This window comes from Oryctolagus cuniculus, chromosome 13 (assembly GCF_964237555.1).
Source record: "Oryctolagus cuniculus chromosome 13, mOryCun1.1, whole genome shotgun sequence".
Lineage (NCBI taxonomy): Eukaryota > Metazoa > Chordata > Mammalia > Lagomorpha > Leporidae > Oryctolagus > Oryctolagus cuniculus.
Window position 1 is genome coordinate 6,409,234 of NC_091444.1, and position 14,259 is coordinate 6,423,492.

The following is a 14,259-nucleotide window of genomic DNA, read 5'->3' on the forward strand; positions in this document are numbered from 1 at the left end:
CAGGTGTACAGTCATATCATGCCATCATGATGGATGCTCCAGCTCTTCCCGTGTTTAAGTTTCTAGCCAACTGGGGCCGGTGCTGAGGCGTAGCTGGAAAAGCTGCCACCTGCAGTGCTGGCATCCCTTATGGGCACCAGTTTGAGTCCCGGCTGCTCCACTTTTGATCCAGCTCTCTGCTGTGGCCTGGGAAAGCAGCAGAAGATGGCCCAAGTCCTTGGACTCCTGCACTCACATCAGAGACCTGGAAGAAGCTCCTGGCTCCTGACTTCAGATCAACTCAGCTCCGACTGTTGTGACCAAATGGGGAGTGAACAACAAAGGATGGAAGACCTCTCTTTCTCTGCCTCTCCTTCTCTCTCTGTGTAACTCTGACTTTCAAATAAATAAACAAATCTTTTTGAAAAGTTTCTAGCCCAGCCCCATAACTTCTGGTTGTTTTTATGGGAGATGGGCAGCGTCATCCTCTAGTGCCTCCGTAAGACCTCCTGATGGAGGAGGGCACTGGTCCCCACCTTGACTCAGAGATCTCCTCCATCACCTCTTTGCCCCCATGGTTTGCCAGGTGCCTGAGCACCTTATTTGGAGCTCCTTCCAGAGGGAGATGAACTCTGCATTCACTTTGGCTCAACTGACCCTTGGCCATGTGCCTTCCCAAGAACAAAAAATGATCCAAGGGAGTCAGAGCTTTTTGCAGTTTTATACTCTTGTTTTTATCACTGTAGTAAAAGAGGAAAGGCGTAACTACCATTTTTGGCCTCTTGCTTTAACTGGCTACTCCAGTACCTGCAGCTCAGCTTCCTCTTCCGGCTCAGGTTAGCTCCTGACAAAAGAGAGAGTACCTAAGGTTTGTGCAGCACAGGGTCAGCAGGTGCTGGGGTCAGTGCACAGAAGGCAGGTATGGGGAAAGGTTGGTCAACAGATACTTAGTTACAATTAGAGAGGGGAAATGGGTTCTGTTGTTCTTTACCCAGTAGGGGGGAATCCATATGCTTCTAATAATTCACAAGGTTTTGAAAAAGATTTTAAATACTTTGCAAGTTCTTACCACAGAGAGATGATACATGAAGAAACATAAACACCACATACTATATGAAGATACTGAAACATCACATGTTACCCAACAATAATATCAGTTAAAAAATAAAAATATTCCCTTAAAAAGTTTTGGGCAAGATTCGGAAACACCATTCAGGATAAGACAGCCTCACTGGTTGGACAGGGCAGGGCAGGGGAAGTGAAGAAACAAGAACTCATGTGGACAGTAGCAAATGGAAGATATTGCTAGAGGTGAAGCTCCTCTTAGAGAAATGGCTTGGGGGATGCTGGAGACTCAGCATCCCCGTGTGACCATCCTGCCCATTCCAGATCCCTTGCTCCTATCTCCTGGTAGCCAAATCTGGCCAGAAATGATGGAGCGAATTCACTATCTCAGCCACTCAGAGCAGAAAGTAGACTGGAAAAGAAGAAGACAGTAGTTGCAGAGAGGACAGCAGAACATATTCCGTGTGTGTATTTAATTTCAAAAGTTCTTGGGTTTTGCCCACCACTCTCGTAACTTAAACTAATCTTGTGCCAACTCCCGTATCATCTTTGTCTCTTCCAGTCTGATAGCAGTAATGCCTTTCTATTTTGTTGTGAAAGTCTTGTTCATCTCGGACCATTTACCTTTGTTGGTCAACTCTTCACAACCCATTCTGCTTGGAAGCCTTCTCTGGCTAGGCAAGATGATATTACTCTCTTTCTTGCATGAACACTTTGACACATCCTATCTACCTACAGAAATTATGGTGAAATTTTAAGTCCCGTGGCTTGCATAGTTTCCTCTGTCCAAAGCCTTTCCCCACCTCATTCATCTGTGGAACATCCTATGAACTTAGTTCAAGCCTCATCTTCATTGAGGCCTCTCCTTTCCATCCTAGTGAAAACCCTGGATTCTACCTGAATTTGTCAGAACTTAAGCATGAAAACGAAGGTCAGGATAGGTACTGCAAGCAGGCAGTGATCTCATACAAGGAGCAAGGGATCAAATAATCGTAGGTAAAACTAAAGGAAAGAGGTCCACTAGAGGCACCGATGAACCATCGCATTTCTTGCTGGTGATCAGAGACAGGCAGTTCCAGGAGCTGTGGCAAGCTGTTGTTGAGGGTCACAGCTGACAGGAATGCCCCACACAGCTCCGCCAGTGAGAGAGGGTGAGCGGCTTGCTTGAGAAGGGAACGTGGGGAACATACTTCCCAAAGTGTAAGCTCCTGCTGAAATCCACGTGTGCCAATCATTAGCACTGTGGATCTTTTAAAAATTTACATTACTCCAGTATATCAAGGAAATGCAACATCTTTTCACTACCCTTGTTCAGAAAATTTCTTAAGGTGAAATAAATAATTGTGATGTATTGCATCCTTTATACACAAAGTCTTTTTCATCTATTTAGGTTCAAATATATGTGCTAAATATGCATGCTGATGTAGTAACAGAATCAACACTTAATCACTGCAAAAAAGAAAGAAAAGACAAAATGCGCAGGAGAACTGCTTCTTTGTAGTCCATAATTCTGTTATTCTCTGAGAATGTCCTATATTCTATTCAGTACTCTGGCTTGAGCTCAGTATCCACTGGAATCACTGCCATATTTTAAAATTGTGGCTTCAAGACTGAGAACAGCATCTTAAAATTTCTTCACCAAATATGCCAGGTTTAAATGTAAAGTGGGAAGACACTTTGCCAAACACATTGAATTCCTTTTAAGAAAAATAGTTATAATTTAAACAAAGTCTTAAACTCACCTCTGGAAAAATGCTAAGTGATTTTCATTGGTTCCTGGTCATTTCAATTTCAATTCTGGTTTGAGGTAAACTAATATTTTTCTGTATGTCATTATGTATAATAGCATACAACTTCAAAATTTCTAGAGAAACATTTTCTTTTATAGATTCCTAAATATTCTTAACACTGTGATTGAAATGTCTGACCCTGGATGGATCTACTTTTCAACTCATTGTGCTGCTTTATTTTAAAATTGTGTGAGAACTAAAATGCTTATTTGTTTCCTTTATTTATATAATAATTCTTTTTTTGCTAAAAAAAGTGTGATGCATCCTTTCTGTATTATTTAATAACTCAGTTGGCCTTGCAAATCTCTTCTGTCTCCAAAAATGAAATATGTTTCTTATGGTTTGTTAAAATGGATGTTCATTAGTAAAATTAATCACAAGGTACATTAATGCAATAACAAACTTGACCCGATTTTTAGAAATATGAAATAGTTCTAAGTAAATGTCCCAAGAAATGGGAGTCAATTGAACATGCTCACCTTCTTGGCAAGCATTTTAATAATACAATTTTCTTCTTTTCTCTGTTCAAAGCTCTACTTCTCCTGCTATTAAATTATACTTTTGGTTCACTGAAGTGTTTATGAATCAGCATTACTTTAAGTGAATCTGTCTTCACTAGCATTAGTTTTCAATATAGAGATTTTCAGTGGATAGAAAGTAATAGTTGACTGTGAATCAAAGTCTCAAATATAAATCATTATCCTATCTTTTTTACAATCTATTGCTTTCCTCTTGAGTCCTTGATAGTCTCACAAGTGATAAAGTAATCATATTTCTAAGTGTTACTAGTCCAAAATAAATACTACATTTATTTTAGATTTCTAAACACATAATGGATAAGGACAGAACAAGAAATTCTTAGCTTTTGAGTATTCAAGTTTAGGATTACTGGATTTTATTTACATGAAGACAGCATGTACTTCTCAAAGACAATTTATCTAAATAAACTTTATCTTAGCAGAGTTTAAACAACAGCTGGGATTTAAGTACTTTAATACAGTTGCATTCCTATATTTAATTTTTTGTAAAGATTTATTTACTTTACTTGAAAGTCAGAGTTATAGAGAGAGAGAAGGCGAGGCAGGGAGAGAGAGAGAGAGAGACAGAGAAAGAGAGAGGTCTTCCATCCTCTGATTCACTCCCCAATTGGCTGCAATGGCAGGAGCTGCGCCAATTCAAAGCCAGAATCCAGGAGCTTCTTCCAGGTCTCCCATGCATGTGCAGGGGTCCAAGGACTTGGGCCATCTTCTGCTTTCCCAAGCCATAGCAGAGAGCTGGATCGGACATGGAGCATCCAAGACTCAAACTGGCACCCATATGGTATGCTGGCACTGCAGGTGGCGGCTTTACCTGCTACTCCACAGCGCCGGCCCCCTATATTTAATTTTTAACTCTCTTATTGCTAAATATTTTAAACAGAACGTGAGTGCTTTGTTAAGAAAACAAATTAAACTTTGGGAAATTAAACAAGAATAAAATTTGTATTAGTCTTCAGAGGATACCAATGAAAGTGCTCAGTATAATTCTAAATAGCTAAAAGACTAAATTCCAATTGTTACACCACAAAACTAGTAAGTGAGATGATCGATATGGCAACCAGCTTTATTTAATCCTTTAACATTGAATATATATAGCAGAACATCACATTTTACTCCATAAATATACACAATTATCACTTATCAATTAAAAATAATATAAATAATGCATCTTGCATCCCTCAGTTTTTCACTTTCTTTGAGTGTTGCTCTCCTTCATTCCATGTATTGAATTGGTTTCCTATGGTTTGCATTATATCAGTACACAATAAATGAAGTCATTCTTTATTCTTCCCATTTTTAAGAGAGTATCTTCCATTTATTTTTAAAAATTTATTTGAAAGTCAAAGTTACATGGAGAGGAGAGACACAGAACGAAATATTTTCCATCCTCTGGTTCACTCCCTAAATGGCCACAAATGCCAGGGCTGTGCCAGGCGCAATCCAGGAGCCATGAACTTCTTCCAGGTCTCCCATGTGTGTAGCGGGGGCCCAACAGCTTGAACCATATGTCACTGCTCTTCCAGGCTATTAGCAGGGAGCTGTATTGAAAGTGGAGCAGACAGGGCATGATCTGGCGCTCATCTGGGATGCCGACATCACAAGCAGTGACTTAATCTGCCACAACATTGGCCTTAAGTGTTTCTTTTAAAATACTTCAGATCTATTACAACAAATTTTAGCAAAGTCAACTATTATTTTATCTAATGATTGTGTTGTCTTGAGTATTTCCAGGTAAAATATTTGGCTCTCTATTGTGCTTATTGTATTAGAATTTCACACTCAAAAATTAAACTGTGAAAATTCTGGTTTCAATTGTTGGTGTCAGGAGTGTGTTTAAGGAACACTTGGTAATGAGGATTACACAAAAAACATCTGTCATTAACTGTGTAAATCATTGTTAGTCTGTTTACATTTATAGTTTTACATTTCCTTTTTCTCAACTTTGGTGTGAATGTTGTCTTGAAGTCAAAATCTGCAAGTTCTTATTTTTATAACCTCTACTTAATTAAATGTTCAGATACATTTTGTCACTCCCCCTCTTCGCGGAGGAACGACACAGGGCCCTGCGCTGTTCTTTTGTCTGCTCGGCCCTTCCCGGGTTTGCTGCTGGTTCTTCCCGGGTTGGCTGCCGTCCCTTCCACCTCCGTGGAAGGGTGGTGCCCCCTGCCACTTTCCCCACTTCCAAGGGGGAGCGGCACACCGCCACTCTCTCGGGGGCTGCACAGGTGTTCCTTCAGATAGATGTTCCCCTTAGATGTTCCTGGTGCATGTTGTCTCTCTCCTCCTTTATAGTCCTCTTCCACCAGTCCCAACTCTGCTACCCACACGCCGAGTACACTGCTCTCCTCCAATCAGGAGCAGGTCCTGCTGTTTATTGGTTGAACTGGAGGCAGCTGTGTAGAAGCTCTTTCCTCCTATCCCAGCACCATATTGTGGGAGAGCAGATGCATAGAATAAGTCTTAATTCCAGTAACTTAGTCTAGTCCGAGTTGCTCCCCACACATTTCACTGTTATTTGTTCCTATCATTGTTTATTGTGTGCTGTCTTTTCTTTAAGGAGATTACTTTTTTATCACTACTTTTTTTTTTTTTTTTTTTTTTTTTTTGACAGGCAGAGTGGACAGTGAGAGAGAGAGACAGAGAGAAAGGTCTTCTTTTTTCCGTTGGTTTACCCCTCAATGGTCGCTGCGTCTGGCGTGCTGCAGCCGGCGCACTGTGCTGATCCAAAGTCAGGAGCCAGGTGCTTCTCCTGGTCTCCCTTGCAGGTGCAGGGCCCAAGGACTTGGGCCATCCTCCACTGTACTCCCGGGCCATAGCAGAGAGCTGGCCTGGAAGAGGAGCAACTGGGACAGAATCCGGCGCCCCGACTGGGACTAGAACCCAGTGTGCCGGCGCCGCAGGTGGAGGAATAGCCTATTGAGCCACGGCGCCGCCCCTCACTGACTACTCTTTAATACAATTGCACTGAAAGTCTGCATAGAATAAACTAAGTTACTAATTTGTATTCCCAGATCTATATAAGAAATATATTTATATATACTTTTTTCTTTCACTTAGGAATGATTTCAGTTGGCAATAGAACTTTAAAGAGAAAGTGATGTTTGTTCAGCAAATTGAATGTTTTGCTGAACTACATTTTTGCTGATCAGACATTTGCTGTCAGTCTAATTGGTATTCCACAGTAGGAAGCCTGCTTCACTCCTTCATCAGCTTGGACAATGTTTCTTTGTGGCCTGGGGTTTGACTCTGAGCAGCCTAAATGTGGAAGCATTTTTATTTTTTCTGTTAATGTTTGTTTGCACTTTCACTCTGAGAACTCTCTTCGTTTCACGGCTGTTCTGCCCCTTTGCCCTTCTCTATAGATTTTTTTCCTTACCTTTGAACTCATCTATGTATCTAGACTTCTTTCTTTCTTGCTTAATTACTGCTTTTTCTTTTTTTGTCTGACAGAAGTCACCACTTTTAAAAAGCACATTTATTATTATTATCCTCAATTTTAAGTCAGTGTTAAATTATGCTTATTGAGTAGTTTCAATTTTAATAACCATGTTTGTATTTCCATGATACATTGTTTTAAAATTTGATTTTGGAATCCTCATTGTGGTGCAGAGGATTAAGTTGCCTCTTACAATGCTGGTATCTCATATTAGACTGCTGGTTTGAGTCCTGGTTACTCCACTTCCCATCCAACTCCTCACTAATGCACCTGGGAAGAAATGGAAGACAACTCAAGCGCTTGGGAAGTCCTGCAAGTTACACAGGAGACCCAGATGGAGCCTGGCACAGCCCCAACTCTCACAGCCATTTCGGTGTGAACCAGGGGTTGGAAGATCTTTCTCTTTGCCATTTTGTCTTTAAATTCAATAAATATGTTTTAAAGAAATGAAATCTTATTATTTAAAGTAAATGTACTCAATGCATATGCAAATTACACAGTTAATATATATGAACAACTAAAAGCACGACATCTTATTTAACAAATAAGAAATCATCCAATGTTACTGAGATCCACTGGGGTACTACTTGTGTCATCACACTCCCATCAGAAGTGAATGATTTGGTAAATTTGAGTTGCATCATTTATTTCTTTTATCTGTAGTTTGACCAGATGTATGCATTGTGCTATGTTTCTGAAAATTATTTCTAAGTGTTCCCTTATGTTTATTATGATTCCATAATACTTATTTTTTGTACTTATTAATTTTTACATTTATTTAGATAGCATTGTATATTTCCCATTTTACCACTGCACATATTTGTTATTTACTGTTATTAGCTCTTGCATTTTTTTACCTTTTAATATTTTCAAAGATTTCTATAATTCTGCAAGTGTAGGCAAGATATAACTAAATTCACGTCAGGCATCTACATCTACTATAATGCGAAAAAGGCAAAATGGAAAACTTACCAGTCGATAGCAGATTTTAGTAAGCATTCTGATATGCCCTTACTAATTAAGAGGAAAATCAAGAATATGCAAAATGAGCAAAATTAGTAGAGATTTCCATATTTATTTTTTTCTTTTAAAAGATTTATTGTTTATTTAAAAGGCAGAGTTACAGAGAGGCAGAGGCAAAGAGAGAGAGACAGAGGAGGGGATGAGAGAGAGAGAGAGAGAGAGAGAGAGAGAGAGAGAGATGTCCTCCATCTGCTGGTTAACTCCCTAAATGGCCGCAATGACCAGAGCCAGGCCAATCCGAAGCCAGAAGACAGGAGCTTCTTCTGGGTCTCTCACATGGATTCAAGGGCCCAAAGACTTGGACCATCTTCTACTGCTTTCCCAGACACATGAGCAGGGAGCTGGATTAGAAGTGGAAGCAGCTAGGACTCGAAACCTGCGCCCATTTGGGAGGCCGACAATGCAGGCGGCAAATTTACCCACTAAACCGCAGCACCAGCCCCACTTATTTATGTTTTAACCAAGGCTCCACAATGAAAAGATGGTAAGACAGAAGAAAATTCTATCATTTATACAACATGGATGAGCCTGAAGGGCATTATGTTATTATGAAATAAGCCAGGCACAGACTCAAATGCTACAGGATCTCACTCGTGCAGAATCTGAAGAAGCTGATTTCATAGAAGCAGAGAGTACTACACTAGTTACCAGAAGCCGAGGTTTTTGGAGGGAGGATTGGGGAGATATCAGACAAAGGATAAAAAGCTTATAATTAAGTATAAGCGTCAGTTTGAGAAATCTATTATGTAATATGACTACAGTTACTTATGATAAGAAAATGGATGTTAACTATTTGCACAAAAATCATAAATGCATACAATACGCTGACTAGATTTAAATATTCCACATGTACTGATTTTTCAAAATATCATACTGTATATGATAAATATGGTTTTATCTTTAAGTTAAAAATAAATCAAGGAATTTGAAAAAAATAAAAATTGGCATTCCATTAAGGCACTTTCCTAGTATTCACACTCCTGTGCATGGCCATCTCGGTTGTTTCAGATTTATCATTTTTACAAACTTTCGCACGTCTGACTTCTCTTCTGTATGGGCAGAAATCTCCCCTGGTGTTTATGGCAATGCTAGGTACATGTTCACCATTAGTAGACTATACCAAAATTTTCTCTAACCATCTAATTTTTACTACAATCAGCTAAGACCCCATGACATTTGGTTCATATTATTTTTAAGCTTTCCTCAATTAGATGTGTTTAATATGCTTCCTCAATGTAATTATTTGACTTTCCAAAATGGTTAATAAAATCAACCACCTATGTTTCCCATATTTTTCTCTTGTGGGAACTCTTTGCTCTTTTGGTTTATTATTCTCATTTTAATTGATCTGTGTTTATTTTAATTTATTGTTCACTGTGCTATTGTTTTAATGGTTTACTCTGTTGATGATTTGTCTTGATTTTCTTTACAAAAACTGCTTTTATTTTTATAATCTAATGTAGTAAACTGCAACAGTGTTGTCCTGAAAGATTAAATATTTTCTGTAGCCAGTTTAAGAAACATCTCTAAGTTTTATTTAGAAATATGCTGTCATGACAATAGGTCTGCTCTGATTTCATCATCATTTAAAAAAATCATCTATTATTTTTCACTTTATGTTTCTGTGTGGGAGCAAACTGTTGAAATCCATACTTAATGTATACTAAGCTGATCTTCTGTATATTAAGATAATCGAAAATGAATCTTGATGTGAATGGAAGGGGAGAGGGAGTGGGAAAGGGGAGGGTTGTGGGTGGGAAGGACGGTATGGGGGGGAAGCCATTGTAATCCATAAGTCGTACTTTGGAAATTTATATTCATTAAATAAAAGTTTAAAAAAAAATACAGACATGTTCAGAAAGTCAAGTATTATGTATTTCTAACAGTCGTCTACATACTGATTTGCAAACAGCTATAAAACATTTTTAAATTAAAAATATAAGAACAGTGAAAAAAAAAGAAATATGCTGTCATATGAATTCTTCTAAAAGCATAAAGTTTTTCTTTCAGAATTTGTCTTTAATCAACTTTAATTTGCGTATATTCTATTAGGTGACTTGGGTTTAATTTCAGACTTTTTTTTTTTTTTTTTTTTTGCCAAGCCAACACCAACTGTCTCTTAGACTTTACTGAAGATTCAATTCACCCCTTGTTGTTCTACAATATCACATTTCTCATAATTAATTTTCTGTATATGTGTAGATCTGTTTATGTGCTTTCTTTTCCCTTTCCTTCATGAACCCATTCATTTATTTGCTAGTTCTACAGTCTCAGTTGTGATACCTGTCATTGAGATGTGATCATTCCTTCCAATTTATTTTTCCTCTAAGAAATATTGTTGGATTTTCTCATTCACTTGTTTTTTGTCAGTTTGTCACAATTTCAAGAAATATTACTAATTAATTTTGACAGAATTAATATTTTATATTTTATTAATTATTTCTAATTTTTTATTCATTGAGATAATACATATGTTGATATGCATTATATCCAAAGGCTTAATTGATTTACTAAATACACAGTTCAACAAATAGAAAGCAAAAAGAACATAGTCCTGCAGGAAAAAGGCTAGAATTATAAACAATAACCAAATAAAAAAAAAGTTCAAGTTCAGTTTAAGGAAAACAATAGATGACCTGAATGAGAAAATTAGTAAGACAATAAAGTGATTAAAAAGAACCAAATATAAATGTGGGAGTTGAAACCTTCACTCAACTAAATAGAAAGCATAATTGAGAGCTTCCACAGCAGAGTAAGCCAAGCAGAGGAAAGAATTTCTGATTTGGTGGACAAAAAATAATATAATATTTATTAGTGAAGTTGACTTCCAAGATTTTAATATTGTTTATCGTACTTGTTTATATTTCTGCAAAACAGTGGTCTTTCTGTTTGTTGATGTCCTAGAGTAGGATTCAGCCTATAACTATAAAGTAAGACAAAAGTATGCAATCATAAATTTTTTTTATAAAAGTAACAAAATAAAGAGGAGCAATGAAAGGAGAGAAAAAATATAGGAAGCATTATGTACTTAAAATTGTATATATGAAATACAAAAATAAATAAGTAGTACAGTCAAAAATAAAGAGAGAATAATTAAGAATCAAGAATAAAGACTACGAAAAATATGGGACTCCATTAAGTAAATACATGTTCTTATTATAGGAATCTCTGAAGGAGAAGGGAAGGAAAAATTAATTTAAAACCTATTAAATTGGCCGGCGCCATGGATCACTTGGCTAATCCTCTGCCTGTGGCACTAGCACCCCAGGTTCTAGTCCCAGTTGGGGCACCGGGTTCTGTCCTGCTTGCTCCTCTTCCAGTCCAGCTCTCTACTATGGCCTAGAAAGGCAGTGGAGGATGGCCCAAGTGCTTGGGCCCTGCACCCACAAGGGAAACCAGGAGGAAGCACCTGGTTCCTGGCTTTGGATCGGCGTAGCGAGCTGGCCGAAGCGACCATTTGGGGGGTGAACCAATGGAAGGAACACCTTTCTCTTGTCCCTCTTTCTCTAACTGTCTAACTCTGCCTGTCAAAACAAACAAACAAACAAACAAACAAACAAAAAAAAAAAACAAAAAAAAAACTATTAAATGAACTATACTGAATCTTTTATTCTATGATCTTCATTAAGACATTTTGTTAAATTTTATTGTATTCTAGACTTAGTGTTCAGTTTTCTTCTGAAAAATACAAAGGTGTAGACATCTACTAATTTGTTCTCCACATCATCTACCTTCTTTCTTTTTGTTTTCCCATGTATTTCTTCTTTTAATCTGATGTATTAAGATTCTTCTCACTTTTTTTCTTCAATGTCAGTTATTCGATCTTTGATCATGACAATTAAGTATTTTATTTCTTAGAACACAGACTTGATATTTATTTAAACAAAAAAATGCAGTTTTCAAATGATTCAATTCATACTACACGTTTTCTGTCCTGATATCTAGGAGCTCCACCAGGTGGTGGTACACAGTGTTTAGCCCATGCACCCTTACATACCAAGTAGTCCAACACAAAAAACATTCAATTTCTCACACACAAATGTGTACTAATTTCTGACCCCTCTTCTCAAATTTGCTCTACTCTACTTGAGTTATTTGAGTAGCCACAATTCTAAGTGTTGCCGTCATACCATTCACTGTTTCAGTTCCCATATCTCTGTATCCATCAGTATCTATTTCTGTATCTGTATTTCCTCTTGATCTTTGGGCTAAGATCAAGTGTTTAATTTCCATGGATAGTTTCACTTGTGGATATGATGTCCTGGACTTGCAATGTGTTGCCCAATTCTCTTAGTTTTACTTACACATGTAAGACTATCTAATGGATAGAAAAGAAATAATTTAAAACAATACCAATGCACTTCTTGAGTATGCTGGTTCTACACCAAATTTCCAGGTGGATTGACAATTAGAAATTCATTATTCCCGTGCTCCTAAATGAGCATATTCTTTTTGGTAGAGGAGTGAGAGGTGATAGAAAAAGTCTCATGTATCAAAATGAAATTAACTCTCAGATTATCAGTATAAGGAAACAGCAGTTTAACAAAAGATTTTGATAATCCTGGCCATTTGGAAGGCAAAAATAAAATCTTCTCTGGACAAGTATGAGTTAACCCAAGCAAAGTCTGCAAAGACCAGTTGAACCTGCTACATACTTTGGTTGATAAAGATCTTGTATTTCAGTCAGAGGAGAGCTATTTCCCCCTGTAAATTCATCTTCCTAGCCATAGTATAGCAATAAAATTTCCAAGCTACTATGCTGTGCTATGTATGGAATTTTAAGATTTTTTTCTTGTTTTTATTTTTTATATTTTGTCACTTCAGTAGAATGTTCAGTTTATTAAATCTTTTTTAAAATTTTTAATTAGTTTTTAACAGATTCAGTATAGCTCAAGTCTAAGAATGTAATGTAATATAACAAATCTAAGAATATAATATTCTCTTTCCGCCTTCCTCCCTCTTCCTCTCTCCTTCTTACCCTTCCTCTCTTACTTTCTTTTATTTGGTTTTGAAATAATAGATTTTAAATTTAAGCTTTTTCTAAAGTGAGTTTTCATGAGGCTTCATGTTTCTACCAATATTTTATTGGCTAGATTGAAATGATTGTTCCCAAGTTCTGCTTGTTGTAAGCTTGAAATCCTGAATGATATATTAGGAAAAGAAAAAAAAAATGTGTACTATATTACTTTCAGGAGTATGGATGAAATGGAAAGAGCACATAATTTGGGCCAAACTTCCACTTAAATATTTTGAAGCCATTGAGAAGATTGTGTCATTTATCCAAGGCTAGTTTTCTTATATCTTACATCTGCCTCTTTTCGTCTTGAGATATTCAGGTGAATACTCATGATCAATGACTAATAGTTGTGCTGAAAATGACTAAAATGTATGTGGATACACACAGGTGCATAAAAAATAGACCATTTTCATGTTGCTTCAACCTGCAACATTGCTAAAGCTCCAGGGACATATCAAATCAGGATTGAGAAAATATTTGAAATCATTTTATGAAGTTGTGTTGTGTGCTCAAGGAACACTTGAGGTATCTGATAAAACTATGCTACAGCTAGCATCCATCCTTAGATTCATTTTAAGGAGAAGTGCAGTACCCAACTTCTACTCCCTCAAAATACAGTAAAGAGGGAAACTTTTGCAGTCTGCATTTCCTTACAGAGAATAACATTGATCTCCTTCATTAGGATCTTCTGGCTGTGGGCCTCTGGTGCTGGAGGACGTGTGGTGGCTAGGGGCTTAGGGGCTAGACGCCTTCCCTGAGACGCCGCTGCTGGGGAAAATGCCATGAATCCCCACCCAGTCACATTTGCGGAGTCATCTGTCAAGATCACCAAGGAAGAAAAGAGCCCACTAGGTAGATATAGAGGGTGGATGGGGAGGCGACTGCCATTTGAGGACACACAAGAAAATCAAATGGTGATTACAGACTTTATTTATTTTTTTTTTACAATCTTTCCTTTATTTAGATTTTCTACAGCTTTTGTATTTTCTTTTTTTGTTTTGTTTTGTTTTGTTTAAACTTCTATTTAATGCATATAAATTTCCAAAGTACGACTTATGGATTACAATGGCTTCCCCCCCATACCGTCCTTCCCACCCACAACCCTCCCCTTTCCCACTCCCTCTCCCCTTCCATTCACATCAAGATTCATTTTTGATTATCTTAATATACAGAAGATCAGCTTAGTATACATCAAGTATGGATTTCAACAGTTTGCTCCCACACAGAAACATAAAGTGAAAAATAATAGATGATTTTTTTTAAATGATGATGAAATCAGAGCAGACCTATTGTCATGTTTAATCCCAGTGAGAGTCAAGTTGGGAATTGATAATTTCTTTTTTTTTTTTTTTTTTTTTTTTTTTTTTTTTTTTTTTTACAGAGGATCAGATTAGTATGCATTAAGTAAGG